The sequence below is a fragment of the Muntiacus reevesi genome, unplaced genomic scaffold (assembly GCF_963930625.1).
Source record: "Muntiacus reevesi unplaced genomic scaffold, mMunRee1.1 SCAFFOLD_77, whole genome shotgun sequence".
NCBI lineage: Eukaryota > Metazoa > Chordata > Mammalia > Artiodactyla > Cervidae > Muntiacus > Muntiacus reevesi.
Window position 1 is genome coordinate 301,452 of NW_027077987.1, and position 11,579 is coordinate 313,030.

Here is an 11,579-nt window from a genome sequence, read left to right on the forward strand (position 1 = left end):
CATCGACAATACCTCATGGGACAGGCAATACACATATGTGGAAATCAGAAAAAGTAGTGAATGCCCTGGGCTCAAAGTACTGACTCGGTATGTGCCTCATTTGGCTCAGTAATAAATTCACCTGCACCAAACCCGTATCAAAATCACTAAATCTCCCATATATATAAATTATTTATATACACCCACAACACATACATACTATACATACAGTTTTTAACAACATGAAGTAATATTGTCTTCAAATGATGTACCACAGACATTATCCTGGCTGAAATAAATCCTGTAGTTGTCATCAAGCTGCCAGAAGCTTTTCAGAGTTCTGAGTCGGGTTACTTAGTTCCTTTCATCCTGCCTACCCTTCACCCTGCTTTCATGTCTTGGTAGCTTTTTCTTTCAGAACCACCCTCCTCAACCCAGGCAGATTTCGTTCCCAGGATCACTTGATTGGACTTTGGAGGCAAGAAAGGGCACGCAGAGGGAGCAGGCAATTCTCTGCCACTGTACCTCACACTTGCCAAGATTTGTGATGTTCTCTGTCCTGTTGGCCCCATTTGGTGTTAGAAAGCAGTGATTCAAAGCTTTGTCCGTCCTACCCCCCTTGGTCTTTCTGTAGAGCACAAAAGTGAAAGAAGCTTCCTTAGCAGGGGTGGCAGTTCATTAAAATATACAACTATGTCTCCTAGCTCTGGGGTTCCCATTCTGTACTTGAGACGGCAGGTCACGGATGCTGTTACTAATGTTCGGTGTGGGATCCATGAGGTTTTCTCCTGGCAGCCGGTGTCAGGATTAGTGCAGCCCTAGCCCAGGAGGAAAGGGCCTAATGAATACCAACTTGGAAACAGGGCTGCTGGCACATTATTTAAGCCTGTACATGCGCACAGTGGCACACAACACACACATGGGCCCATTGTTGGAAGCGACGGCAAGAAAGTATGACATAGGTTTGCAAGGATAAACCAATAAGGCACCAAGAGAACTTTCTTCCAGTCAATTTAGGCAGCTTCAGAATGTGAGGTTAATAATACATAGTAAAAAGACTTCCTAAGGTTCTTGTCAGCTGATTCACTGATAGGTCGCATGTTAGTTCCTTCTAAATCTTCACCCTCCTATCTATGCTGAGAGACATTGCTTAAAACTGAACCACGAAAGGGACAGCCCAAAGCTGTGCATGAGACTAAACGGGGCCTTAAATCCTCACTAAAATCAGAGCTGGCTGTAAAGAAGCTGGTAAGCTACCTCACAACCTTTCATTTTATCATTGCTTTCATGAGTATGGATGGTCTGCCTAATGAAAATAAAAATCAGGAGAGAACTGAGTATGAGATGGAAACAGGGAGTGAGCATAAATAGATGGGTTTCTCTGCCTGGGTAGGGGGAGGGGTGGTTGATGCAAGAATTCAGGAAGCAGGTGGGCTTAATCTTTGAGGGAAGGGAGAGCAGGGGTGAGAGAGAGAGAGACTGAAAACAGGCAACGCTAAGAACTGGGATGAACCTAAAAAACCTCCAGTGCATTACCTCTATTACTGCTGTTTGCCTTAGTATCCTTTCTCTTAACTGTCTTAAATTGTTTTTACAGTAAATTGGTTGTTCTTTTTAGGTTTGGTATGTTGCCGAAATAAAAAAATAATTGTTTTAAAAGTAAGAATTAAATCACTTCAACCACATCCTCTCACAACTTTTAGATAAATTCTGCATCATCTTTGCACTCTTCCACAAAAATAAAAGGAAAAGGAACAACCCAAATTAGACACAATGACTGAAGGCAGCAGAATAATCTCTGTACTTTCTGGGAAGAGGTCAAGGTGATCAGAAAAGGTCCTCATTTGAAAAACAGGAGAGGAACTGGCCCTCAGGCAGGGGATCTATTTCAAGGTTCTAAGCAGCTGCAAAAAAAGCAGATGAATTAGATGGGCAGAAAGTTCTGTAGCTCAGTGTACCATGTTTTGTCAAATATACTGAAATTTAATTTTGATTTAGATGAGTGTTTAAGAGCAGTGCATTTTTATAAACATGAACAGCCTTTGAAAGTTCATGAAAACTATTAACATCATGCTTCTTTCCATCAGCATAGTTATTAAATCCATTGTGGAAAATACACACTTGTTTACTTAATATCCATAAAGTAAAAGCTGACCTGGGCTTAAATCTTACTTTTCCAACTTTGGTATAAATGAAGTGCAAATCGTTATACTTGTCATTTTTCTAGAGAGGCCTTCCCAAATTTTAATTGCATTTGCCATTTTAGCTTCTTAAATTTAGTCCCCAGTATTTTACCGGAAAATGCACTGTCACTCCCTTCCCCAACTATAGCCTCACACTCTTCTTGAATGAATGGTTAAACAGATTAGAAAAGCAACAGCATTTTTAATAGTAAAGTGTGTGTGTGTAGTGTGTGTACGTGTGTATTCAACAATACGCAGGCTTTCATATATGAATGAGGGAATGGTTCAACAGATTAGAAAAGCAAACAGAATTCTCTAACAGTAAAGTGTGTGAGGGTGTGCTCACCAATATATAGGCTTTCTCAGAAGAGGAGGAAAAGAAAAATATATTGAGGTGGGGTGGGGAAAACGGCTTTCTTTTGCTACACTGATTCACGTTTCAAAAGCTTAAGCAAGTGTGTTATGGGTCTCATTTGTTGTCAGAGGCTGCAGAGAGCAGTGTCTCGCTGCTTTTGAAATATCTGGCTGTAATCTAGTCCAATGTCCAGGGACAGTCATTTTCCCTCATTGCTGCCAATATTTGTTCACAGGTAGCCAGCCTCCCTTTCAAGCACCTCATTCAAGGTTGGGTGTGGTTTCTAATCACAGCTCTCCAGGAGAGGAGGAATAAGAAAAGCAAAAGGACTGTTTAACATGATAAAGGAGGTGGGATGGGGGAGGAGCAGATAAGAGAAGTGTTGGAAATTTAGTTAATTACAGGAGGTATATCCAGTTTAGTACTTAAATGTAAAAAGGAGACCCCTTCAGCTCTATCACTAAGTACTTTCAGAAGAAGGAAGTGGGCTCATTTTTACCAAAATATAACACAAGTTTTTTTTTTGTTTTTTTTTTTTAAGTAAGATCACTAGAGTCTATTAAGAACCACCCACTCCTCCAGCACAAAGCTGCCATCTTAACAGTCTGGAATTGAAGTTCAACCAATCGCCATCCCTTAGGTTAGCACTATTCCAAACATTTATTCTGGACACTTACAATGCTACCTCTAAGTCATTCAAGCAAAGCTTGCACCATTAAGAATGAGAATGATTACAAGGACTACAGAAAAGAAACTCAAGCTTGCTAAACAAAGCTAGGACACACACAGAAACTCTCAACACTTCCTAACCTTGTCACTTTCCGGAGGCGAAAACCCATTATGCTCCCCCTCCTCAGTATGACTTAGGGTGTCCCCAAAGTTAGGGAAAGGGCCAAGCAGCTCATCTTAAAGCATCTGGGACACTTTAAGCAGTGGAAGGAGAAGTAAGCTGGAGAAGCCCACGGGAAACTTCCTGCTCACAGCAACCTAAACTTTCACTGTTCACATTATTTTTAAAGACACAAGTATAGGAAATACATTTTCCAAATTGAGACCACACAGTTCACAGAACCCTGAACCAAGTGGGCCTTCATTATAATGCCAACCTCAGGATTGTAACCCCCCCAAAGCAAAGGTAAATTTTGTTGCCAAAATGCAACAAAGTTAAAAATTAAGAAAACGACATATAAATTAAAAACATGGTTCCCCTCAAAAAGGCAGGAAGATAGAGCAGACGTCAGCTGAGCCCCTCAGAGAAGTCCTGGGACAGGTGCCCCCTGGAAACAGCCCCTGCCCCTCCTCTCCAAGTTGCCCCAAGAGGGGGCGTCAGCACCATTAAGGTAAAACGGAAGTGACCTTGGCAAAGCTACCAAAGGAAAACAACCTAGCTCCCTCAACTCCCGCCCAGCTCCTGGTCCCTTGGCCGCCTCCTCCTACACGTGCGGCAGGGACACCTGCTTGTGGTAGGCGGCCGCGGCCGTGGCGCCGCCACTCTTGTGGCCCCGCCGCGGACGGCAGCAGCAGTGGCTGGTGAAGCGTCGCCACGACTCCACAGTCTTGCCGGACCAAATCCAGATGCCCGATGTGATGCCCACCACGAGGCACATAAAATACTTGAGCATGAGCACCCAGCACTCGGGCTTGGCGCACTGCTGGCCGGAGTCCGGGCCGGGCACGCGCACGTGAGCTCGGCCTCCCAGCTCTCGCGATAGTGCTGTTCGTACAGGCAGCAGGCCACCACGACGCTGGCCGGCACCGTGTAGAGCAGCGTGAAGATCCCGATGCAGATCATGAGCTTCTCCAGCTTGTCCGTCTTGCCGCCGCCCTGCTTGATGACGCTGCGGATGCGGAAGAGCGACACGAAGCCCGCCAGGAGGAAGAGCGTCCCCACCAGCAGGTAGAGCGCCAGCGGGCCCAGCACGAAGCCGCGCAGCAAGTTCAGGTTCTGGTTCCCCACGTAGCAGATGCCGGCCACCGGGTCCCCATCCACGGAGCTCAGGGCCAGCGCGGTGATGGACTTAATGCTGGGGATGAGCCACGCGGCCAGGTGGAAGTACTGCGCGTAGCCCGCGATGGCCTTGTTGCCCCACTTCATGCCGGCCGCCAAGAACCAGGTGAGTGACAGGATGACCCACCAGATGGAGCTGGCCATGCCGAAGAAGTAGACCAGCAGGAAGACGACAGTGCACAGCGCAGGCCCCGTTGTCTCGTAGTGAATGTGGCTGTGCTCGCGGCTGCAGGAGAGGCTGGCATGGCCCACCACCAGGCGCACCAGGAAGCCCAGCGACACGGAAAGGTAGCAGGCTGACAGGAAAATGATGGGGCCCTCCGGGTAGCGGAAGCGTTCCATGTCTATGAGGAAGGTGGTCGCTGTGGTGGAGGTGGAGATGAAGCACAGCACAGACCACAGGCCGACCCAGAAGGTGGCGAACGTGCGCTCCTCGGCGCTGAAGGACGGCTGGTAGCAGAGCGCCGCGCAGTTGGGTACCTGGCCCGTCCGCACCTTATTGTAAAGAGGGTGTGACTCCTTCAGAATGGGCACGAAGGGCTCGCTGCACATGAACACCGACGGCCCCCGGCGGCGCAGTCGCTCCCTGAGGCCGGCGACCCCGGCAGGCTTGACCGGGAAGGGCCTGGGGGGAGCCGTGGTGGCCTCGCTGCGGTTGTAATCCATGCACAGGACCTCGGCGTCGCGACCCAGCACTGGGAGGCGGTCGCAGCTCATGAGTTCTGGTCAGGCAAAGCCGTACTGGCGCATGAGTGGCGAGCAGCTGGCCTTGGCGGCTACCACATCGCTACCACATCGAGCGGCAGGGCGGCAGCGGCTTGTGGTAGTCTGGCAGGCAGATGGGCGTGTACATGGAGCACAGGAAAAACGCAGGTCCGGAGAGCAGTAGATCTCCACCAGCGGCCAAAACTGGTGCACCTCCAGGCCCGCCTCGTCCTGCGTGTCGTGGTTGAACTGGTTGGGCATGTGCATCAGGTTGTAGCCGATGCCGTGGCACATGGGCACTGTGATCTCCTGGCACGCTGGGGCCTTGGAGGCGGTGGCCGCCCGGCCCACCAGCTGCGCCAGGAAGAGCAGCAGCAGCAGCAAAAGCGGCGCGGACGGGTCAGGCCGAGCCATAGCCCCCTCCCTCCCCGCGTCTCCCGCAGCCCGCTTGGGGCCAGCTCAGGCAGGAGGAAACCGGGATCGGAGCTTCCCTCTCCGCGGACTTGTGTGGCGCCGGGGCTGGCAACCTGTTGGTTTCTTTTTCAAGAAATCCGTCCAAAGACCAACTGTTTCGGGAGGACGCTACCTCCGCAGGGAGCGCTCAGCTCTTCGCTGGACAGGGCTGGAGAGGGACGGTTAGGCTCCGATTCTGGGGAAAGTACTCTTTAAAAAAAAAAAAAAGTGGGGAAGAAGAAAAATGGCAACCACTCCCAATTAGAGGGGCGTCAATGGTACAATCCCGCAAGCGGTCTCCAAATCTCTAAGTTAACCTCTCTCCCTTCCCTCCCCTTCACCTCCTGGAACACAACTACAGACTCCCCGTCCCTCACCCTTCCTCCCTTTTCCCTGGGCCTGCCGAGGTTATAGCGCTCAGCCCCCCAGGAAAAGGGCTGAGGGATAGGGAAAAGAATGAGGAGAAGGGGAAGGCGGGGGCTCTCACCTCCTAGAATCCGGAGAGAAGCAGATAGTCCGTAGCCAGCCTGGGTCCCCCGTCTCTGGGACACTCCCCGTTTCTCAGAGACGGACTGGCATCGGGCAAGTTTGGCGAGAGGCTGGGTATCCGAGGCAGCAGCACATGGCAGCAGGTGGGGGCGTCTCAGAGAGGGGGTCGCCCCCTGAACGAGGTCGCCGCAGACCGGTCACTCGCCCTCTCCTCCTCCGGGGTTCCCCGCCTGATCCGGGCGGGGGCAGGGCGGGGACAGGCCGTGTGTTCCACCAGGGTCTGAGAGCTGGACAGAGGGGCGAGTGCGCCTGGTGCACCTGGGCGAGAGGAAGGCGCTTGGCGGATCCCGCCACCTCACAGCACCGCGAGCAGCCAGCGCTGGCCCTGCCGGAACTGCACGGTGCGCGCCCGCCGCCGCGTCCAGCCCGCCTGCCGCTGGCCTCCTCCCCTGCAGGGGGCTCCGCGCTCCAAGCGGACTCCTGGGGGCGGTGGCGGTGCTCCCGGGACGCGCCGGGCTCGGCTCCTCCCCCGCACTCTAACACCCTTTCGCCCACCTCCGCCCGGTATTGAACTGCACGCGGCGGCGGCGGCGGTGGCCACAGCAGAGTCACGGTCGCGGGCGGACTGGCCTCTCCCGCCCCGCCCGGGTCACCTGCTTCTAATGCCCGCCGGGAGACTCCGCCCTGGCCCCGCCCCTTCGCGCTGGGGCTCGGTTGGTGGGCCGCCCCGCCACACTCTCCGTGCATCCCCGCCCACTGCCCCGCCGGTTCGGCCTCGCCCCAGGAGCCCTCCGGTCCAGCCCTGAGCGGGTAGCCGAGGAGCGCTGGCCAATCGCCGGCCGGGAAGCTATGGGGGGGCGGGGGGGGGCGGGGCGAATGCTAATCACGCCTTCTTGAGACCCTGAGCGGGAAACCCTAGAAGTCCCTCCAGAGTTCTCTGCTGATTCCCGCTTATGCGGGGCTCACTTTCCCGTAATGTTCTAGCTTATGAACGCTTGCTTCCAGGGCACCTACCAGATCTCTTCTCAGCAGTTAAGTATCCTTACAGTCCAGCGCTTGTTTAAAAGACTGCTCAAAGAATCACTCTTAACCGTGGCACCTGTCTCCACTCTGCAGCCACCCTCACACCCGGTGAGCTCAGATTTAGAGAGGAACAAACACTTACCAAGTCCTAACTGTGTCGGACAGCGCGTTCGTCATTCACATCTTAATACAGGATGTCTCAGATCTTTAAAATAATTCTATGAATCAGACACTCCTTACAGGTGAAGAAACAGTTTAGAAACTTGACCAAGGCAACCGAGCTAATGTTAATGCCCCCCAAGAAAACCACAACGTAGATAATCTTGTTCAGCACGGTATTCCGAGCGCCTGGCGCAGAGTAGGCGCTCAAATGGGAAACCCGGGATTCCAATCGAGAAACCCGGGATTCGAATCGAGATAGTTGGGCCGCGACATCCACAATTTCTACCACCTCTTTCCCCTCCCCCCCCCCCCCCCCCCGCCTCATATTCTACTGGTTATCTCCCAGGCTTTAACCTTTACTTTTGCATTTCGTAACAAAATCTTACTGTTGCAACAAGAAAGTGATTTTCTTTCCGTCTTTGGAAGACTCCAAACATGCTAGTCCTTTATCAGTTTATCGGGTTAAAAATCCAGGCAGTTCCGAAGCTGCCTGCAGAGAAAAGCAACACTGGCTCCGGCGGTGTAATGCACGGGGCTGTACCCCCTACCCCTACCCCGCCAGCCCCGGTCGCTCCCGAGGCCTACACCGCTGGCCGCCAGGGATCCGGGGCACACGGAGCAGCGGGAGCCCACGGGAAGACCTGCTGGTAGCCCCAACCACTGGGACGCACTGTGGCGCTCTCCAGATGGGTTGTTATGCTGCAAGTTTTAAATGTCCTGAAAATGCCTCTTTTCTACGTGTTCTAATTAGGCTGGAAGACTGAGGTGTTTGGCATTCTTGAAATTCATTCACACGCTTACAAAGAGGGTTTGAATTGTTTCCCTTTCCCCAGCCCCTTCCTTCTACTGGGAAGAAGGTTGAAAAAAGGGCAGGAGGGCCTGAGTTCTCAAAATACTTAGGACTGGACTAAAGGACCGAGACACACCGCGGCTATTGTCATTCTTGTGTCCTGTATCCCACTTACATAGACTGGGAAACTAAATTGCAGAACAGTCCTCTCCTCCCTGCTTATCAACAAGACTTGTAATGAAGAATATGTGTGTTAATTCCAGCCTCAAAGTTAAATATCAATCGCTTCACAAACATCAAAACTATTAATAAATATGTTTAAAATGTATACTACTTATATTCATTCCCTGTGATTGTACCTGTGCTTATATATTTTGTTTGTTTGTTTGTTTTGGGGAACTACTTGGCAGTCAGTGTCGGCAAACATCCCAGGGGTGAAAGCAGTGGGAGTTTTCAGCTATGGAATAGCAATCCAAAAGAGAGGGAAACCCTCAGTGGAAAGTATGCACAGATTGTGAACATGCCAAGAGAGGCTGCCTCGTTCTGTGGCCTTTATGCAAAGTGTGTATTATTGGGGATGGACAAGTGTTGGCTAATGATAAAAATTATTTGAAGTTGGAGAATGTTAATCACTCATGCTGGAATTTAGCCAGAATACATGTGTTATTTCACTTGGTTCTGACTCAAAGGATGTTATCTCCTGGTCTGTAAGCTTTTCCCTTTTCAGTCAACAGGGTGTTATTTTTGCTTGGAGATCTCTAATAAGAGTATTATAATAGTAATAACAGTGGGAAAATTTGGCCAAAAGAAAGTTATTTTGCATTGTATAGCTTTTCATGTCATTTGAATTTTTGCTTTTTCACCTATATTACCTCACTTTAAAGGCAGTTTAAAATATGCTGTTTAACATGAGTTATGTGCTACATAATTCATTTCAGTTAGCTCATTTAATCCTCACAACAATCTGATAGAATTGGCACCATAATGACTTGCTTGAAATTACATATTTAGTCCATGGAAAGGGCAGAAATCTTGATTTTTCTCCTGAGTAATAGTTACTGTTTAACAAAACTGGAAAACACATCTTTATTTTTAAAGATGCAATTTTTAAGCAACTAGAACATTGCTATGCCTTTTCACCTATTAATTCACTTATCTGTCTTCCATCTAACCATCCATTCATCTATCCATCCATCCAAAAGCATCAAATTTCTGAGTTGAAGACACTACTGCTATATTAAGCATGTTACTCCAAAGTGAAATTTATGAGATTCAACTTAAATTATTGTCCCAGGTGTACTTATTAATTGATGAAAATACGGAGGGTCATGCTAAACATTCCATCTAGTAAGCTAAACATTCCATCTAGTAACACTCCAAAAGTTTTGAAGTTATCAGTGCTGGATTTTGTATTCAGGGAATAGTTACTGCATTTCTAATCTTAAGACTTTTGTTGATTATAACTGTGTAATTATTCTGGGGAGACACTTGAGAGTTTAGTGCTATAGGGATGACTGGACGATTAGCCTCTGTTACTCTTCAATATCTTGATAACCCAGTGTGGAACAGTATGCTGCCCATAGATGCCTTCCATAAATATTTGTGAAATAAATGGATGAGTGAATGGCAACTGAGAGTAACTTTTTTAACTTTAGCAAGTGGTATTGAATTCGTGAATAAAGCTTATATTATGCGCTGTCTCTGAGGTTGACCAAGCGCTGTGAATGCAACAAGCTTCCAGACCGTGGCTCTCCCTCTACTAGCTGTGCCACCTTGGACAAGTCGCCTAACAGTACCAGATCCTCTTTCTTCATCTGTAAAGTGGAGTCACAGATAGTTATTTACCTTGTAGAGCTGTAGAGAGGAGTAAATGCATTTACGTAGTAAAGGGTTAGAACCATGCCTTGCACCTTGTAACGAACGCTATGTAATTCTATTATTAGTTTCTACTGGCTTTATTGTATTTTTCTGTTTCTCCACTCTTCTTTGGGCTTCCCAGGTGGTGCTAGTGGTAAAGAACCCACCTGCCAATGCAGGAGACATAAGAGACGTGGGTTCGATCCCTGGGTCTGGAAGATCCCCTGGAGGAGGGCATGGCAACCCACTCCAGTATTCTTGCCTAGAGAATCCCATGGACAGAGGAGCCTAGCAGGCTCACAGAGCCACAAAGAGTCAGACATGACTGAAGTGAATTAGCACAGTACTCTTCTTTATTTTCTTTTTTGTGTCACTTTAAAAATGGGGAAAAAAGTTGCAGTTTTTAGATGTATAGGCATACCTCAGAGATTTTATGGGTTTGATTCCAGACTACTGCAATAAAACAAATATCACAATAAACTGAATCACACAAATTCTTTGCTTTTCCAATAGTGTCTAAACTGATGTTTATACTATTCTCCAGTCTCTTAAGTGTGCAATAGCATTATGTCTAAAAAATGCACATACCTTAATTAAAAAATATTTTCTCTCTAAATAATACTAGTAATCATCTGACAACTCAGGGTTTTCACAAACCTTCAGTTTGTAAGAAAAGCAATATCTGCGAAGCACAGTAAAATGAGGTAGGCTTGTACTTTATGTCCAAGCACACTTCCAGCTGTCACCAACTGTCTCTAGTATTTAGATATTAGCTAGATTTTATGCCAAAGCAGGGATCATTTCACTTGCTCTGGATCAAAGTACAAAGTACATTCACCTGACATCAGCAATCAGCCCAAAAGTGTGCAAGCTTGCACAGAGCTGGCACAGAACAAATACCTATAAGCCAACTGGGTATTTCCAGACTAGTTTTTTTCATGTCCTAGAGCATTTTTAATCACTCCTCTTCTCATGAGACACCTCTAAAGGAGAAACCATGACACTAACCAAAGGATTAACATGAGTCATTTATCCAAGTTCATAATAAGAATGCCTTGTTCACATTGTAAGTGGAATCATGTAACTATAATCTTTAGTCCTCTTCCCTCTGCCACTGTAGTGGAGATTATAGAAAAGTAAGAGCTGCTTTCCTCTTTCCCAGAGGCAATAGACGTACTAATCTTTTCCCCACTGAGCAGTGGCTCTCAGGTGCATTACAAGCACGTAGGGAGCCTTAAGAAATACTGATGCTTGGGCCCTATTGAATCAGAGTCTCTGGCTGAGGGACCCACACGTTGTTTCTTGCTTTTGTTTTGTTTATTTTTGTTGTGTTCTAACTCTCAAGTGATCCTGAACTTCAGGTAGGGTTGAGAACCACTGACACAAATGGTTTTTGTTTTTTCTCAGCACAGCCCCAGTCTTGTGCCTAAATGGATCTTCTGCAAAAAAGGGTTAATCACAACAGAATACAAAATGGAACATCTCGGGAGAGGATATAGAAAAGCGTATTCTAGTCTGATTGTGTGTGTGTCTGTTTGGGCTGAAGGAAAATATATGTATGCAAAGTAAAAAAAT

At 48.2% G+C, this 11,579-nt stretch overlaps 1 pseudogene; it reads right to left on the reverse strand.

Moving 5' to 3' along the window:
• Positions 1–3,950: 3,950 nt before the first annotated feature.
• LOC136155321 (frizzled-5-like) lies at positions 3,951–6,295 on the reverse strand (annotated as a pseudogene).
• Positions 6,296–11,579: the final 5,284 nt, after the last annotated feature.